This window comes from Acartia tonsa, chromosome 3 (genome assembly GCF_053477335.1).
Source record: "Acartia tonsa isolate MP-2025a chromosome 3, ASM5347733v1, whole genome shotgun sequence".
In the NCBI taxonomy this organism is placed as follows: Eukaryota; Metazoa; Arthropoda; class Copepoda; order Calanoida; family Acartiidae; genus Acartia; species Acartia tonsa.
In genome coordinates this window covers 48785272-48798715 of record NC_137262.1, presented here as the reverse complement: position 1 = coordinate 48798715, position 13444 = coordinate 48785272, and the positions used below count along the sequence as shown (strand labels likewise).

General features: G+C 31.8%; 2 long non-coding RNA genes across 2 annotated transcripts; one reads left to right on the top strand and one right to left on the bottom strand.

The window, feature by feature from the left end:
• Positions 1-206: 206 nt before the first annotated feature.
• On the bottom strand, positions 207-916 carry LOC145315288 (uncharacterized). The gene is made up of 2 exons (XR_013878008.1): positions 770-916; positions 207-374 (listed from the first exon to the last, which is right to left on the bottom strand). It is a non-coding gene; the product is annotated as an uncharacterized LOC145315288 (long non-coding RNA).
• An 11480-nt stretch (positions 917-12396) lies between these two features.
• On the top strand, positions 12397-13200 carry LOC145312914 (uncharacterized). The gene is made up of 3 exons (XR_013877178.1): positions 12397-12466; positions 12637-12688; positions 13131-13200. It is a non-coding gene; the product is annotated as an uncharacterized LOC145312914 (long non-coding RNA).
• The last annotated feature ends 244 nt before the right edge of the window (positions 13201-13444 follow it).

Sequence of the window (13444 nt, the reverse complement as noted above, 5' to 3'; positions counted from 1 at the left end):
AGGTTTTTAACTATTTGTGGCAGGATGTGGTATTTCCACCCTCCAAATACAAAAGAACCCCAATAAAAAAAATGTTTATTTCTTTTTCTTTTTAAATCTTAAAATAAAAATGGGGGAGACTTATATACCCCATCCCCCCACCCTAAGTGCCCCTAGAGTCTTCTATAGGAGTATCCGTTAGTCTAAATATATAGAAGTGAAGCAGTGTAGCTATTCTACAAGTAAAGTATGATTATAATTTTTCCTGGCAGTTGAATTGTCAGTGTTGGCAGTAGTAATGTTGTTGTGTAGATCATGGCAGGCATCCTCCACGCAGGTTCCTACGTGTGATTGGCTGGATGCTTGTCCGCTGGTCAGGTTATACAATTCAGTAACTAAAAATTTTTTTTTTTAATGAATCACTTTAATAGAATCCCCTGACAAATAAGAATGTTCTCTAAACTGTAATTCACTTTGTCCATATGTTTTGGATGTAGTCTTTCTTGTTTAAATTTTGTACATTTTAACTTATTATATACTAATTGATATGAAGAATTCATATCAAATATACAACCCTTCATCTCACTAAAATCAACAGGAGGATAAAACCAGAGTTTCATGGATTAAAATTGAGAAAAGTTTTAATTTTAGTCCATTGTACTATCAATCTATCTATATCAAATACCATTCTAGAAGAGAACAATTTTTTTAAAATCTTCTACGTACAAGAATTTTATGCGCATGAAAAATTTTCCTTCCATTGTCCAATCCCTGACTATTATAGACTTACCAAAAGGTATCGCTGTTGTGGCAGCATTGTATTTGGCAGGTATAGAAAATAAAGAACTGGCTTCTACTGCAGAATCGACCATCACAAATTGTTCCAGAGGGAAGATATAGGGTTGGTTGCTGTCTAGAGCTTGCCTAGTCACCCATTTTGTCTGAAATTTTGTAATTCTTATAATAAAGGAACAAAATGTCTTTCTGTCTGTAAAGAACTGGCTTCTACTACAGAATCGACCATCACAAATTGTTCCAGAGGGAGAGATATAGGGTTAGTTACTGTCTAGAATTTGCTTAGTCACCCATTTTGTCTGAAATTTTGTAATTCTTATAATAAAGGAACAAAATGTCTTTCTGTCTGTAAAGAACTGGCCTTTACTACAGAATCGACCATCACAAATTGTTCCAGAGGGGAGATATAGGGTTAGATGCTTTATAGAGTTTGTTTAGTCGCCCATTTTGTCTGAAATTTTGTAATTCTTATAATAAAGGAACAGTATGTCTGTCTGTCTGTCTGTCTGTTAAGAACTGGCTTCTACTACAGAATCGACCATCACAAATTGTTCCAGAGGGAGAGATATAGGGTTAGTTACTGTCTAGAATTTGCTTAGTCACCCATTTTGTCTGAAATTTTGTAATTCTTATAATAAAGGAACAAAATGTCTTTCTGTCTGTAAAGAACTGGCTTCTACTACAGAATCGACCATCACAAATTGTTCCAGAGGGGAGATATAGGGTTAGATGCTTTATAGAGTTTGTTTAGTCGCCCATTTTATCTGAAATTTTGTAATTCTTATAATAAAGGAACAGTATGTCTGTCTGTCTGTCTGTCTGTTAAGAACTGGCTTCTACTACAGAATCGACCATCACAAATTGTTCCAGAGGGAGAGATATAGGGTTAGTTACTGTCTAGAATTTGCTTAGTCACCCATTTTGTCTGAAATTTTGTAATTCTTATAATAAAGGAACAAAATGTCTTTCTGTCTGTAAAGAACTGGCTTCTACTACAGAATCGACCATCACAAATTGTTCCAGAGGGGAGATATAGGGTTAGATGCTTTATAGAGTTTGTTTAGTCGCCCATTTTGTCTGAAATTTTGTAATTCTTATAATAAAGGAACAGTATGTCTGTCTGTCTGTCTGTCTGTTAAGAACTGGCTTCTACTACAGAATCGACCATCACAAATTGTTCCAGAGGGAGAGATATAGGGTTAGTTACTGTCTAGAATTTGCTTAGTCACCCATTTTGTCTGAAATTTTGTAATTCTTATAATAAAGGAACAAAATGTCTTTCTGTCTGTAAAGAACTGGCTTCTACTACAGAATCGACCACCACAAATTGTTCCAGAGGGGAGGTATAGGATTGGTTGCTTTATAGAGTTTCCATAGTCACCAATTTTGTCTGAAATTTTTTAAATTCTTATAATAAAGGAACAGTATGTCTGTCTGTCTGTAAAGAACTGGCTTCTACTCAAGAATCGACCATCACAAATTGTTCCAGAGGGGAGATATAGGGTTGGTTGCTTTATAGAGTTTGCTTAGTCGCCCATTTTGCCTGAAAATTTGTATTAATCTATATTACAAAGTAGAACGATGTATGTCTGTCTGAAGCTTAAGATCTCAATAATTACTGAACCGAATGGGTTCTCAATCTTAGGTGACTTTTTAGAGGCCCTGTGATGGTTTTCAAATTTAAGCCTTGAAACGGTTTTAAGCTGTTTTTTATAGACTCGCTCTGCCCGTTCAAATACAGAGCCTTTAGATTCTAGGGGCGTGGTAACTAGTCCTATTATACAAAGCACAAAGCAGTATAAGCTTTTTTTGTATGTAGCGAAGGATTTCGCTAACTGCTAAACCTATATAGTTCTCCTTTGCAATGAAGCTTCGTATAGGACCATGGAAGGTTTGTAACTAATTTGAGGGAGGGAAAAAAAAGAAAAATAACACCTAGAAAAAAACGCCTTCCCAAAATTTTTTTTTACTTTTTCTTTTAAAAACTTTTTAAAACTTTAACACTGTAAATAGTATTTCGTTGACAAATCAATAAATACTTCCAATCAATATAAAATGTTTTAAACAAAGTAGTGGAAGGTAAACTGAATTCATTTCATTGTTTAAATACAACAAAACCTGCCTCTAAACAAATGAAACGTGTCATTGATCGAGTGATTCACTATATTTTATTCAAATTATTGTAATTCGTTTATGATTGTTTCACAATTACTAATTACTAATAAAAATGATGAATCTCTCATCAAAACTCAGGATTTAAGCAATACGTAAAAAGGTAAAAAAATTGTCTTTTCATTTAGTGTAACAGTTTCCATCATTATTGTCGATGATAATATTTATGTATTGCATCGTATTATAGATAGTTTTCTGCATATGAAAATGAAGTTATAAAATTTATTATTGGTTTCTAAGCTGTTAGAAATCGAACGCTTGAGTCAAGAAAATGATTTTCATTTTCTTTTCTTTGGAAAATTTGAAATACACGATAAGTTACTCAAAGGTAATTTCAATTTACCGAAAATGAATCGGATTCGAAGCCAATTTGAAATTAGAGTAGAAATTTTTTCTTCTAAAAATGTGAATAAATTTAACAAATTTAATCTTTATCCCTTTAATTTTATCATTCATAAACAGATGTTTTTATAATTTTGCTATTAATTATCATTGAAAGGCTTAAATTTGTAATAATTACTTGAAACCTAATTGATTAATTGAGCATAATGGCAATAGAGTTTTAGAGTATATACAATTCTTTTTAAAAATTTGATATCATTAGTTAGAATTGTAAATGTTGAAAAATATTACATTAAGTTTCTAAATGTTAGAATAGTTATTTATCGCATCGTATTATATATATAGACAGCTTTACACGTATAGTAATTATATTTTTATTAGCCCCGAGGAAAAATGTCTATAATACGATACGATATATTTTCAGTATGGCCTAGAAACGGTTCTAATCAAGTGGATATAAATCGGCTTCGAAGCCATACTGGAAAATCGTGTAATTTCCTCGGAATGTGTCTACCATAAGATAATTGAATACTTTAATTATCATTATCAATTCTTTGGTTCTTTTGACCCATGACAGAGATATTTATAGACAAACAAAAAAAAACTTGAAAGCTGTAGCGTTGCCAAATATAATTTGACGTTAAAAATTATTGCTAACAGTAAAAATTAAACTTCAAAAAAAAGGTTAAAACAGGTTTGGTAACTTTTTCTATGTATCTCATGAAAATTGGCTTTAAGGAAAAGACGGAAAAACCACCACTTTCTTTTAGAAGACTAGAATTAATTAATTGCACCAAAAAGCACAAAAACTATTTATGATGCATTTTTGTAATATTTACCAGAAACATAAAGGGATAAGACAATGACTAATAGATTCATGTAAATCCCCAATAATGATACACAAAATTAACCCTTCTAAAGATTACAAAATTTGGACTCTCAACCTAATCAAACAACAAATCTAAATTCAATAAAGTCCCCAAAGTTGTCAAGCCAATGAATAATAAAACGTAATTATAAAATTTTGAGAACTAGTGTAATAAGCAGCCCAATGTCCCCCACCCTCCCTGAATATTTACTGTGTAATGTTTAATCTGGTATGGCTCAGTGGCAATCAATTACTCCATGGCAAACATAATAATTAGTTTCTTTACACAATAAATATTGGATAATAAAAACATGGATGTAATCTTCTAAAAATATTATATTTAAATTATAAATAAATGTATATTACTTTTGATTAAGGCTTCATAACTTTGTAGACGGATAAAGAATAAACGTGGACAAGGGGAAATTTGTTTGTCCATTTAGGTTGCTGACATGGACATCACTTATTGGTCAGTTCGTTCATCCAGTAGGAGTGGATGGAATGGGGTAAAGTGTAGGATGGGGGGGGGGGTTCGTTATTTAAGCCAGCTACAATTTTTACTTTATTAGAGTACATCATAATCAGACAAGTAGACAAAAAAGATATTTTCAGTATATAGTTTAACTTTCTCTGACGTTTATAAAAATATACGGACATACTGTAATTAAAAAGTAGCAGCGCACAACTAACAATAAGTACACCGAAAGGAATAATGTGTATAAGCAAGCTATTATATTCAAGCCAAAGTCAAGAATAATGTTTTTATGTAAGAACAAAATAATGTGATCAGAGATATTATCTGGGAGGAAAAACTATTTCATCTAACTTTTTCGTCATTGAAAAAGGATAATTATTGACAACTAATTTTACTTTATATTGGCTCTTTAATAAACATTTTATCTTTCTTTTCTTAAAATAATATTGTCTTTAATTTTTAGTAACTAGTAACTTTTTAAGTTATATTATTTTGCAGTTTTTCTTCTTCATATATGTATCTGTGCTGTGCTACTTATGGATGTGGTCATCCTTGTTTTTTTTCTTTTTTCTTTGTATAATACTTTTATATTATTTAAATGTTGAGCTTAGGTTGTTATTGCTAATATCACATATTTTTAAAGCGAAGCATTTTTATAATTAGGGTTTGTACGTCTCAGTTAACTCTTTTCTTTCATTTAGGCATGTTAAAATTGTTCTATGGAAATATAAAACTTTACATGACGATTCCTGTAACAATTTGGTATAATTGTTAATTTTTGACTTACTTAACACCATTTTTAACATATTGAACAAAGCATCTCTAAACTAATATTCTGCTCTACAAGTGTTCATATTCGTTTGTTCTTTCCTTTCATTTCAGAGGTTCGCCTTTATGATTGTTATCATCCTTGTTTTTTAACAATTTAAATTCACTTGTTCCATAGAATTTAATCACTAGTAATTTTTCAACACATCCTAAACAATAATAACAAACAGTTATCATATCATCAAATCATTTTGTTTATTTAATTCTCATTCATGATCTAATTATTTTTTTTCACACTTTCAGTTTCAAGTTTTTTTTCGTCTTCACTTTTTTGATTGTTTGTTTATTTATTTGTGGGCCTTGTCTGTGTTTCAGACACTTGTAAGCCATACTAACATCTGAAATTGTGGGTATCAAATATAAATATATACATTCCTCATCATAAAGTGAGAAAACGAGAGACAGAGAGAGAGAGAGAGAGAGAGAAAATAAGTGATAGACAGCCAACGAGAAAGACAGAGAAAAATAGATGGATTTGAAAGAATGACGGATAGACAGATAGACAGGGATAGTTAGGTAGATAGCGGGAATTGAAGTGGGTTTGAATGCCTGCAAAATTGCCCGAGGTTCAGGGCTCCGTTGCCCGGAGCAAATTATTATTCGTTCTCTCTCTCCCCCCCGCCTCCCTCTCTCTCTTACTCCGGTGTCTCTGAGAGCCCTTTAGACTGTAATTCTCTCGTATATATGTGTCGGATAAATACTTTCCAAAGCGAGGCTTCATTATAAAAGGCGATTTCTTTAGTTTTAACAAATTTACTATTTAAACGATAAAAACAGCCTTATTGATATTTTCCTGAAAAAAAAACTAAAATACTTTTTTATTAAAAGGATAAGTCATTAACCACCGCATAAATGTTTGTATTAGAAATCATCTATATACAGTTGAAAATCCAGAGCTGGATCTTTAAAAGCGTAGCCGTTGCCGTAGTCGTGGTCAGAGTTACAGCCACCAACCTAAGAGCAATCTTTAAATCATATTAACCACGCGTTGCCGTGGCCACAAAAAAAAATGCGATCTTTAAATCATATTGGCAACGCGTGGTCGTAGTCGTAGCGTGGTTAACCATGCTAAAAGTGACCACAGTCCGTTAGTGTGGCTACAACTACAGCCATGACTACGGCCACGGCTACAGCCACGCCAACGGCTACACATTTAAAGATCCAGCTCAGGTGGACCATTTTTGTATTTTGAACTTTTAAATTACTGAAGTTATTTGAAGATTTTTATTTACCTTTATAGTAGAATATTATAATTTGCGCTACTTATAGACAAAATTATCCTTGTTTTTTTCTATGTCTAGAAAAAAAATTGTTGAACACCTCAGGCAAAACATAAAGTAGAATAAGAACATGGTTTTATGCTATTTATTCAAAATAACCAAGAAATACAAAAGGATAGGTATACAGATTCAAAATCCTTTCATGGAACAGTATGACAGCAGTTCTTTTTTTAATACAAACAAAATCAATTTTATGATTTAATAATTTTTAGATATCTTACTTGCTAATTTGATAGATTTGTTGTTTTTTGCACATGCATAAAATGTTTCTATACATAACCCTTGCACGTTATATTCGTACTTCTTTCTCTACATTTCTTTACCCTGAATCTTTTACATGGATAGCACAATGGTCGATAAATTGGTGTTCAGCTGTCGAGAGAAGAACAGAATATTAAATAGAAAAGCAACTTTTAATAAACTAGGATGATTACATCAACCAGTCGTAGAGCCATTGCAAAATATATAAGCTAAATTCGCTCAAACATTAGGAGAATTAGAGGAAGAAAAATAGAAATAAGAAAGTTAAAATAAGAAATAAAAACAATTATATTTCCGACGCTATTGGCTGATATTCAAAGACCTAATTGAAAGTCGGCACAGAGTCGCCGACCCGTGGGTAGAGTTATATATAGCTTGTGTCCCCTCTATTATTTTACTTTACTGGGTTAACAGTCAAAAAGACACATGATCTCTTGTAGAATGGCTTCTCAACTTAAAATTTAAAGTAACTCCAACAATAGGGCCTGTGCATTTGACACAAAATAAAATAGTTTTTTAAAGTTTTATGTGCAATTATTAGATCAAAAGAATGAGTTTAAAACAAATATAATAGCCAGGGAGGGAGAAGACAATATGTGGAATAAAAACCCCTCTAATACTTAGAATATCCACCAATATTTTTGGTTTGTCATTAGGTACAAATTTCCATGATTAATTTATCTTTCAATGTGATCTTCAGGGATATGAAATTGGATTATTAATTGGCCATACCAAGCAGGATTGTTCCTTATTGTCTGTAGCGAAGGATCTCGATAACCGCTGAACTGATATGTTCCTCTTTTACAGTGAAGCTACTTATAGGTCTCGGGATGGTTTTAGGCAATATTATTTTTATAAAAAGTCCGGGTAGGTATGGATTTAGGCTATTTTTCTGCCCTTCCCTATTTCTTCGATATAGAGCACCTAGATACTAGGGGCGCAGCCGCTAGTCATGATATAAAGACAAAGAGTGGTAGCTTAGTATTTTGTTATATTTTGGAACATACAAAAAGAAAACTGCGTAGAAATTATGTTTGCCTTAAACAAACTATTATCATTGGATTTTGATATACATAGTTTTTAGGTGGTAATCGTCATAGAATATTATTGGTTAACAAAAAAAGTAAAAAAATTAGTATGTTTATTTAATGAAAATAGTGGCAATGCCATAGTATCTAGGGCTATCTTCGAAAAATATCTATACAAAAACTTCCCAAGGCCTAAATAAAACTTCCCTGAAAAGAAGAACTCAATTCCGAGTTATTTACGGACCAAATACAAAATTTAAAGCTATGTAAGACAAAAAAAGCTATTCGTAGCGTAGCTACTCTATTCCCAAAGTTTGACAATAGGTTAGTACAACTGAGTCCAGACTGTTTCTTTTATTGTTTTTTGTATGTTTCGCAGTGAAACTTTGAACATTATTGTATTTGTTAATATTTACCACCAGGGAGTAAGGGAGGGGACAATGGATCGAATATTCAATTTTTAGGAGTCTCAGACTTTGGGTACTGGCTTAAAGGGAATGTGCAAGAATTTAGCAGTTTCTGACTTAGTTTGGGTACTAGCGCATGAAATGCCGCAACTCACTGTGTTAGTTTTGAATATAGCAGACAGAGAGTAGTTTAAATATAAAAGTTAAGAATACACAACCCCCCTCCCATAATCTATTTCACTCCCCTCTCCCCCACCTCCCTTTTTTAAAGCAGATGATAGGGAAAAGGAGAAGGGGGTGGGGGCAAGGGAAATAAACAGGATATTCTTGCCCAGCCAGCTAGCAGTTCCAATAATCTTGTATTTAAAAATCACACCATAAAACCTCAATATATTTCATTACTATTTGTGATATCACCTGCCTGTCCCTTTTTCCCCTGTTCATATCCCTTGCCCCCACCTATCTTTTCTCTTTCCCTGTCATCTGTAGAGTTCCAGGGAGATTTTTCTAGTAATTAATTACAGAATTGTTACGTCAGTCTAATATACTGGTAATCTAATTTTCAAATGATTGCTTTTTTTTCTTGGAACTTTTTTCTTAGTTTATAGTTTATTAAATTTAACTAACCATCCCTTTACAATTTCCTCCAAATTTTCTAAATTAATCTGGATTTCATAGCCTTTCTTTGAAAACTCTTAAATTTGATTAATTGCCCATTGTCCTCTCCCTTACTCCCTGATTTACCACCCTTGTTAGAGACCTTTAATATTTATTTTATTTGCTCAATATTGAACTAAAAAATTATCTATAACAATGTTATTCAAGTAAATATACCATAGAAAAATACAATTAGTAGAATGTAGAGTGATAGCTAAAAAATTGTTTGTTCAAATTACAATTCCACAACTGTATCAAGCCTTGCAGAGCACTGTAGGTATGTACATATGGGGCCCGCGGGGTTAGGATCCCTCCACATTGGATTAGGCATGGGACAAGGACGTATAAGCTTTTTTAATGGGGGGTTGGATAAAAAATTGTAAATAAAAATTTGGGCAGGGGTAATCTTTATATCTTAGAGACAAGGACGTCCAAGCTTTTTAAATTGGGTTGGGGCAAAAAATAAACATAAAAAATTTGGGGGGTGGGGGTAATCACTTTGATGGAAAGCAACGAAATAGCATAGCAAGTTTGAATAATATATTTATATAGAAGTTATTCATCAGAATGTTAAGTTAAAAGACAATGAATCTTCAATTATCAATTGTGATGTTTCTTATTCTATGATTTACCAATTAATTTACTTCTATTTATTACAATAAAATGAAGAAAGGTTAACATAACCAAGAGTAAACAGTTAACTGTACACAGTTCAACTATCAACATGACTGTCCTAGCAAAAATTGTTGCTTGTATATGTTTCGCTCTTTTCGCTATCCAAATGTATTTTGCTGTAACGAAGCTTCTAAATGTAGATCTTATCACGTAAGTCTCACTTTTCAACAAATTCTGTTATGTGAGAATTGTGCTTTCCTCTTGGTGTTTATCGAGCACTTTAACCCCTACCCCCTTTTTTTCCCTATCCCCTCCCTATCCTTCCGGAATATAGACAAAAAACATTTTGTGCAAGTCCCCTGTGTTATGATGAATTTCCGACCTTAAGTAAGTCAAGGTCAATTTTCGCTTCCTTCACCCTTTTATTTAACAACCTTTGTTTTTAGGTCCTTTTTTACTTATAAATTTCAAACGGCTGTAATTTTTTTTATTTTTGAAGCTAGAATAAATTTTTTTTGCAGAAAATGTTTATCTTTATGTAAATTTTATATTTGAAATATCAAATATAATTTCAGCGGCCGCAGCTGTACTTGGCAGCTGCCAGCCGCCGCAGTCGGGAAAACGGCGGCGGATCTTTATGAAATTTTAATACATTATGTATACATGTACGATAAGCTTAAGTTGAAGATTTGAAGTCTCTAAGTCAAAAATTGCGGCCACAGGAGCCTTTTAAAGATTTCTGGAGACCTGGAGGATCAGGACCTGCAGGATCATACCTGGAACCTAAAATTGACTTGAACACCTGTATTTAATATGAGGATGTACTACTAGAGCATATTTTAGTATTTTGGTAAGATAAAATGCTTTGTTTAAGTCAAAAAAAATATTCTTGCTCTTTACCTGGATGACCGTGCCAGGTTTGCTGGCATCCTGTGCCCGCCAGGATGGAGATATTCAAAAAATTTCAACTCTCAGTTATGTCTCATACCCACACTTAAAAAGTCAAGCAGTTTGGGCTCTTTATCTATCACACACAGAAAATGAGAAAGAAAAAACCGGATGGGGGGGCGTTCAACGCCCCCCCCCCCCTCCCCGACCGTTAAGGGTTAAGGTGGGAGGAAGTAAAAAGTCCATCCCCTACACTGGAATAGGTTTAATTAAACATACATTTAGAGTTTCTAACACTGTAAAAACAGAAGATCTGGAAGAGTATCCTCTTATTACAATCTGTAGTGTGCAACAGTATATCAATCTAAAAGGTGACCCATAACTTTAAAAAATAATTTTTTTTTTTACTAATTAATATTTGAAATTAAAGAGTATGGATATTCTAATTTTGCTAATCTTCTTGCTGGAAATCCTGACATCAAGGTAAATATTATATTAAAATGTTCAATTGTTTATTTAATTGAACATTACTATAATTTTCATAATAGTCTACTTTTGGCTATACTCCTTGAGGTGTCTAGGGTTAAATGAGGGAAAGGGATAGACCCTCCGCATTCATTTTGTTTTAAAACAATAAATGTATTAAAAATATTGGAGCTCTGAAAGCAGCACGGCTTATCTAAGCTGTACATTTGTGGCTGGAAATGCATTTGAGCCTAGCCCTGACCAAAATCTAAAAAAAAAGTAAAATCAAAAGTTAAGTTAATAATACTAAAAAATAGTTTAAGAAAAGTTTCATTAAATAGATAAAGTTTAAATTATACCTAGTAAACTATTGCAAGTATTTTTCAACTTCAACGTGTTTTTTCAATGTAGGGAGAACCAGATTTGGTGTCCTGGGGTTCTCATGTTGATGGTCACAACTTCACTGTCCTCAGGAGTAAAATCCTAGATACTTCATCTATGGAAAACATCATAGTACTTCAAGTAAGTGTTCGTACTGCCGAATTTAATTCTATAATGACCCCTGTGAAATTTAAAAGCCAATAAACTATTTTTCTAGAATGAAACCAAAGTAGAGACAAAAAATTTATACCTACCAAAGTATGGAGTCTGTCGCCAATTAACCAACTATAATATTGCACAAGTAACTAAAATTTAGAATCATTTATATTTAAAATCTAAGTTTATTAAAAACTTCATAGTGCTCTACAAAATTTAAACATTTTTTAGGATATTGTGATCAAAGCACCTGAACTAAAGAAAGGTGTAAAAGTGTTCATTACAGATCCCAGACAATCTACTTTCTACAGGCTTGACAGATCTTCACAACAGGGGAATCAGGTTTTTTATGCAAAACTTTATTTATTGTTTTTTTTTATAAATTTCTTTTAAAATTTTAATGTAAAACAAACAATCTTTGCAACATTGAAATTATTTTTTCTTGTATTTATTCAAAACTGATTAATATCCAGTGGATTAGAACTGGTTCCTAGCCTTACTGAAAAAACATGTATAGCATTGTATTACAGACAATTTCCCACAAGTATTAAAATAAATCAATACCAGATTGTTAGAAAGCTGTATATAATACAATGGGTTAAATAACTCTAAAAAAATTATATATTATTTTTAGATCCAACTTGAACCTGGAACCCTTAGAATAAAAGCATATAGGGTTATTTTAAATCTGCATCAAAATGATCCCAAATATTCTGGTAGTTTATTATTATATTTTAAGATTATGAAATTTACTATAATGTAAAAAATATAGACTAATAACTTACTATTTATTACTTAGAATGTGACATACATGAAAGAAGTGGTTATCAAAATTGCGTTCATGATACTTTCAAGAATTTTGTGCTAAAGTAATGTATAAAAAATATGATTTATTTTTAAAATTTCAGTTCATCGATAAGCCAAATAGTTTGTATATAATATATGAAACAAATTGTATAATTTCTGATACAAAATAGTATAACATTTGAAATTACATAACCAGACAAATGATGATACATTTTGTGTTTACTTTGTTTAGACAGATGCCTTGTATTCCCCCATGGATTTCAGAAGAGATGTCATGCAACAAGGTCTCCATGCAATAAAAATTAAAAACTTCATGACTTTTAATAGGAAGATAATCTTTATATATTAAGTAATAAGAAATCAAGCAGGATTTTTGTTTAAATTCGAATTATAATTTTTTCCTCTATCTAAAATAACTGAAATACCATTCTTTAAACAATCAAAAAAACAACAATATTAAAAGAGATTATTTCTAATTAAATAAATAGTCGGAGGCAAAGGTATTTTTACATGAAATATGTATTTTTTGTGATTTTTTGCCAAATTGTACAAAAAATATCTACCATGATTATTTAAATCGAAACAAAACTTCAATTGTAGAGCTTGATTTTTTAGGGTGTACTTTTATCAAATAAGATCAAATATTATTTCAAGAATGGATATTATACTTGAGTAAAAATTATCTTCCTTTATTTGATAAATTGTATGAACATTATTAATACCCAGACTATTGAAAACAAAACCATTAGACATTTCCTAGACACACATCTGCGCAAGAACTTCATCATACCACTAGGAATCAATTTGTTTCATCTTTATTGTTCTTTTTGTAGCAAAGCTGATCTATGACTAACCAAGATAAGTATGTTTAATAGTCTACTCTATTATTCACTATGTCAATCCGACCATGCATTGTTTAAAGAAGATTGTATTATCGTTGATTTAGGCATGCTAGAATTATCCTATCGATTTCAAACTTTAATGAGGATTTCCGTAACAGTGAGGTACAATTTAGAATATGAAGCAGCCCTATAATAAAA